This window comes from Macrotis lagotis, chromosome 5 (assembly GCF_037893015.1).
Source record: "Macrotis lagotis isolate mMagLag1 chromosome 5, bilby.v1.9.chrom.fasta, whole genome shotgun sequence".
In the NCBI taxonomy this organism is placed as follows: Eukaryota; Metazoa; Chordata; class Mammalia; order Peramelemorphia; family Peramelidae; genus Macrotis; species Macrotis lagotis.
The window spans coordinates 205,594,416-205,600,415 of NC_133662.1; the positions used below are offsets into that span (position 1 = coordinate 205,594,416).

Sequence of the window (6,000 nt, forward strand, 5' to 3'; positions counted from 1 at the left end):
CCTCTCTCTGTTTCTTTGCCATACCTTCTGAATGTTATCTTTTATGCCATTCCCAGTGGATAGAGCACTGACCCTAGCATCAGAGGACTTGAGTTCAAATTCAGTCTCAGACACTTGACACCTACTAGTTGTGTGACCTTGGGCAAGTCACTTAACCCTGCCTCCCATCCAGGGTCATCTCCAGTTGTCTTGATTCATATCTGGCCACTGGGTCCAGATGATTCTGGAGGAGAAAGTGAGGCTGATGACTTAACACAGAACCTCCCCCCCCGCCAAATACAATTCACCTGCATGTCATGACATTACCTCCCTGATGTCATGGTTTTCTTTGAGAATGAAGGCCAAGCAACAACAATCTTTTATATCATTTCTTATGAACAAATAATCATAGTAGTCAGCACACTTTTATCATCCTTAATGCATTCCTCCATTGCCTTTTTAGTGACTAAAATTCTAATTCTTCAGAAATTGTGTTTTTCCATCATTTAATATATCTGAAAAATACTGATATTTGAAAAAATGGCTTCCTAAAACCATCATGTAATTTTCCTAAACATAATCTAGTTTTATTTAGTTTTGTTTCAGGAATGTTATTCATCTACAATATCTATCCAGCATCTATGTACTGATCTAGCTTCCAGGGTTGACCCTTCTAAATATATATTATCTTCTATACAGTAGTCAGTTTCCATTCACTTGGTTCTACCTGTAGGGATGGTCAGACTAAGCTCATCTAAGTTGGGTTTATAAATATCAGGTAGGAGGACAACATTATTGCAAGACTTGATACAAGTGATGCAATATTGCTAAATAAATATTTGATCCCCTCACTTTTTGTAGGAAACTCTTTTCCCATCTAGACTCTGAGTTACAGGGTCTCCATGGAATTTGTAAATGTTCTTAATAAGGAAACTGATCTGTATTCATGACAAATTCTTACTGAAGATCATCAGTAGAAGGAATCTTTGTACAATATTATATTAAGCATGCTGTAAAATGTTTTGTTTCCATGTTTTATCCCTTAATCTTATAAAAGGCCATTTACTTAGTCTCTCATGCCTAGAATACTCTTTCTCCTTCAGTTTTTTAAATATTTTTTGATTTTAAGACTCTTCTTAAATCCTATCTTTTTATTGGACTCCTTTCCCAGCTTTTATTAATTCTAGTGCCTTTCCTCTATTAATTATTGCTTATTTATCCCAAATAGCTTTTTATATAATTGTATGTTGTCTACTATATTAGATTATGTGCTTCTTGAGGAAAGGGAGTGTCTTTTTCCTCTTTTCTATTTTATTATTATTTAATACAATGGTTGGCACATAGTAGAAATTTAAATGTTTTATTGATTAATTGACTTATACTGGGTGGAGAGATAATAGGCCTACATAGGCATATTATATATATTAAATATGGTAAGGAGTAGGGCACCTTGACCTTAAAATTCAAGTTATGCCTTTGATGCAAGCTAGTTATTTAGGTAAATTATATCTCTTAATTATCTAAGAAATTCTTTAAGAGTATAACTTATACATGAGTAGCTAAACTAAATTTGCAAAAAAAATTTGCATTTTTCTACATCAATGATTGTGAAACTTTTACCTTTGAACTCTATCACAGCTACTAATGTGGTTAAAAAAGTAGAAATTACACTAAACTGAAGAGGAAAAAAGCCCTATTCTTCCACCATCTTTCTCCCTTTTTTCATCACTTCTTTCCTTACTTCTCTATTTACTGAAAGCCTATATGTCCCAGATATTAAGCTGCCAACATTTGCCTAAGCAGAATAAATAACTATTCTAACATTGAGCCTAATTAGATTTTATTAATGTACAAATTGGATATGGGCATAAATTTGCACCAGTTGACATTTCTTATATATTGGGAAACACAGAAATATTTACTTTCAATGTTTTTAAATGCAACACCATTTTGTGCTACAGTGTGCTATACAGAATTTGAATGTATTATCTTTCAATTTTTCATAGGAAGATGGAAGACAAAAAAAAATGAAGACAAGAAAACCACTTTCCCAAATAAGTTCATTTTCCTTTTTTAAACTAAAAGAAGTGGCAAAAGCATAGGTGAGTACATTCTATCACTAGCCTTAAGACAAGGCTCAACTGTAAGAGCATTTTCAGAAACATTGATGCTTCTCAAGTCTTGCTATAAATAGAAAGTAACTGCTATAAAAAAGTCTAAGAATGGAATATAAAGTTTTGTTTAGTTTGATCATCAATTCATTATGGATTTTCTCCATCTTCATTTTTCCTTTACCAAATTAAATAGGAGGTTTCTTAAAAAATGTAGATTCTTAATTTTGGAAATAAACAGCAAATATAATTCTTAACTGTAGACACTAACAGACCTGTGATTTCACAGTTTAGGAAATGTATAGAAATACTACTGACTAAAAAAATAATCCACAAATATTTTACTTTCTGAACTGTTTGCAGCCATACCATTGTCCAATAGGATACCCTCTGTTCTTAAACTGGTGGTTTTCTCTCCATTATTACAGGTTGCATATAGCTTTTGTCTCCTCCTTTATACTTTTATTTCCTCTATTCCCTTTAACGTTTTCTTTGTTTACTCTATTTTAACCCTTGTATTTTCTTTTAGCATCTCTTAACAACTTGACTGTCATATTCAAAATCTTTTCATTTTATTTTACCTTATTTAATAATTCAAATATTTTTCCTTTTAAATTTTATGTCTTCCCAAGTGAAAATAATAATTTTGAGGATTTAATGAGATAGCACATGTAAAGTATTGAAAACCTTAAGTAGCAGGTAGATGATATTGCTATTGTTGTTGTTGTGCTTACATTTTTCTCATGAAGTCTTTGTCCATCACACATTTCCCCCTTTCAAATCTATCCCTCTATCAGCTCAAGTAGATCTCCCTTTTCCTTTTAGGTCTCTTTCCAAACCTCCTCTTTCATTTCACTGGGCTCGGTACAACTCATGATTTGTTTTTCCAAACTTTTGCACAGGCAGTCCCTAATTCCTGTAGTTCGATCCATTATGCCTTCCTCTTCTTGAAGTTCTGCATCCATGGAATATTTAGCTCCTTAACTCATGGCATCTTTTCTAGTGTCCTTTCCTGATTTTCTTTTTTAAGGTAAACCTCACCTTCCCTCTCCTTATTACTGCATTGTTTTTGGAGGAGGATAGAAAAATTATCCTTCACTTACTTACATATTGACTTTCCTGAGGAAACTCTAAACCCCCTGAGGCTAGCTTCCATCTCATTTTAGTTACTTAGCTAATATGTGTTCGATTTAATATCTTCCGATTTGTCTTCAAGTTCTCCCAAATTCTTTAAATTTATCCTTTCTAAATTCTAACTCTGGCACTCTAAACAGTTTCAAACCTTTCCAACTACTTTCCCAATTGCCTTTTCCATTTTCATCTTGTCTCTATTTCTTTTCCTTTTGACCACATATTTTCTTCAGTCCATAAATAAGTGAAGAAAACAAAAATGATAATAACAATAATCTAAAGAAGGATTGAGCATTCTAAATTCAAGGCTATGCCACATGACATGGTAGCTTAAATAAGTTCACAAACAAAAAAGAAATTCAATGTGTCTTTGTTGCATTAAGATGGTTAAGAAAAGTTTTTAATCTTAAAGAATACTGAGATATTTTCATCCATAATCAATAAATAAGAATTTATTAATCACTATTTGCCATTCACTATTCTGTATGTTGACTAAAATGAATGAGGATATTTCAACAAACCATATTCTTACATTCTACTGGAAAAGACAACAAAGACAGATAAAAGGTAAAAGCATGTGGAGAAAAATATAAAGAGACTTGAATACATGGTTATTATATAAAGGGAGCACTAATAGTTGTGGTTGTTATACTGAGGTTTCATCATAAGGTTGTGGCTAAACCAAGACATGAAAGGAAGAAAGGAATTCAATAAAACAATAGTGAGGAAGTAATCAGATATGGATAGTATAAAGAATTAGAAGTGGGAAATGTATGAGGAACTGGATAAAAGCCAGTTTAGCTAAATTACGATGTTTGGTTGTAAAGTCTATATATCCAATTAAGTTTGGAGTTATATTGAGATTAACTTAAAATTAGAGGAGATTATGTTTTATTTTAGAGATGATATTTGAAGTTGACTGAGTAAGCAGTAACATGGCAAGACATAAAATTTAAAAATTAATTTTAATTAATGGAACAAAGCATTTCCATTATATAATATAATAAAATATGATTATACATGATTATTATACAATTTCATTATGTAAGACTTGCTAGTCTCTTTCAATATATAGTAATATTGCAGTTTTCCCACTTTTTTCTCTCCCTCTTGCCCAAGATATGGCCACCAGTAGACACAGATATGTAAAAATGTATGTATGTATGTATGTATGTATTTGATAAAACATTCCATACACACTTTTATTAGTTTTTCCCCTGGATACAGATAGTGTTTTCCTTCATATGTCATTTTCAGTTAATTTAAGAGTTTATAAAAGTCAAAATGATTTATTTACTCAAAGTTGTTCTTAAAATAATATTTCTGTTACTGTATACAATGTTCTCTTGGTTCTGCTCATTTCATTCTTCATTATTTCATTCAAATCTATCCATGTTTTTCCTAAGATCATTTAGCTAATCATTTCTTATTGCATAGTAGCATTTTAGATGTACAATTAATAAAATTCATTTTGATATCAGTATGTGAGATGGTCTAGATGAGCATGGGAGGAGACAAGAAGGAGGGAGACTGATTAGGAAACTATTGGAGTAATGACAGGGGAAGTGGATCTGAATTAAGATAGTAGTAGTATAAGCAGAGAAAATAATAGAGAGTAAGAGATTTATGGAGGTAAAATGGCAAGATTTGGTAACTGATTGGTTTTATATAGTAATGAAAGTAAAAATGTCTAGAATATGAATCTGGGAATTTGAATTTATGTAGAAAGAGGGAAGTTTGGGAGAGAGGTGGGTCGAAGAGAGGAGGTGATCTATAGGAGGGGAAATATTGACTTTTGTTTTGCACTTATTATGTTTCAGATATCTCCAGGCAATAGAGTTTGACATTTCTCATTGGCAACTGTTGACAGCAAATGAAACTTGGCAAAGAAATTGAAGAGAAAAATAAAAGTTTTGGAATCTTTGACATAGAGGTCATAATTAAATATATAGGTCCTGATGAAGTCACCAAGAAGAATATGAAGAAGAAAAGAGGGCCCTGATCATCACCTTGGGAAATAGCCACAGTTAAAATATATGATATAGTTGTTTATTTAGCAAAAGAAATGAACAATTGATTAGACAGGTTGGAGTAGAGAAACTCAAGAAGGTCAGATGCAGCAGATAATTTGAGTTAGATAAAAACATAAAAGATCATTAGATTAAACAAGGTATTTTGAAAATGGCAATTTTGGTTGAATTATGAAATAAGAAACCCAATTACATGGGGTGAGGAATGAGTGAGTACAAGGTGGAAGTATCATGGACAGACAGCTTTTTAAAGGAGTTTGGCTAAGTAAGTAGAGAGTAAGACTGGGAGAAAGAAAGAGGGAAAGACGAATGGGAAAGGGAAAGGAGGTGAGTGCCAAAGGCAGAGAAGATAATGAAGGAAAGAAAAAGAAAGAGAATAAAGGGGAGAAGGGAAGAGGGAAAGAGAAGGGGGGGAAATACAGAGAGGGGAGGGAGGGAGTTAGAGACAGGTAGATGGTGAAGGGAGAGAGAGAGAGAGAGAGAGAGAGAGAGAGAGAGAGAGAGAGAGAGACAGAGAGAGAGAGACAGAGACAGAGAGAGACAGAGAGACAGAAACACAGAAATCAAATTTCACAGAGGTAAGAGTATGACAACATAAAGTAGAAGCATCAAGACAACTTTTTATAGGAGTCTGGCAAAATAAAAGGGAAAAGAGACAAGAGACAGAGAGACTGGATTATTGAAACTGGAATCTAACAAAAATATGGGAAGAGTTTAGAATCAAGTATAAGAAGGGCTAATCTTGGCAA

General features: G+C 32.8%; 1 long non-coding RNA gene across 3 annotated transcripts in view; it reads left to right on the top strand.

The window, feature by feature from the left end:
• Nucleotides 1–5,636, top strand: part of LOC141488318 (uncharacterized) — a 256,526-nt gene extending 250,890 nt beyond the window's left edge. For all 3 annotated transcript variants that reach the window (XR_012468652.1, XR_012468651.1, XR_012468650.1), the window contains 2 exons: nt 1,986–2,081; nt 5,042–5,636. This is a non-coding gene — a long non-coding RNA (uncharacterized LOC141488318). The remainder of the gene's footprint in view (nt 1–1,985; nt 2,082–5,041) is intronic.
• The last annotated feature ends 364 nt before the right edge of the window (nt 5,637–6,000 follow it).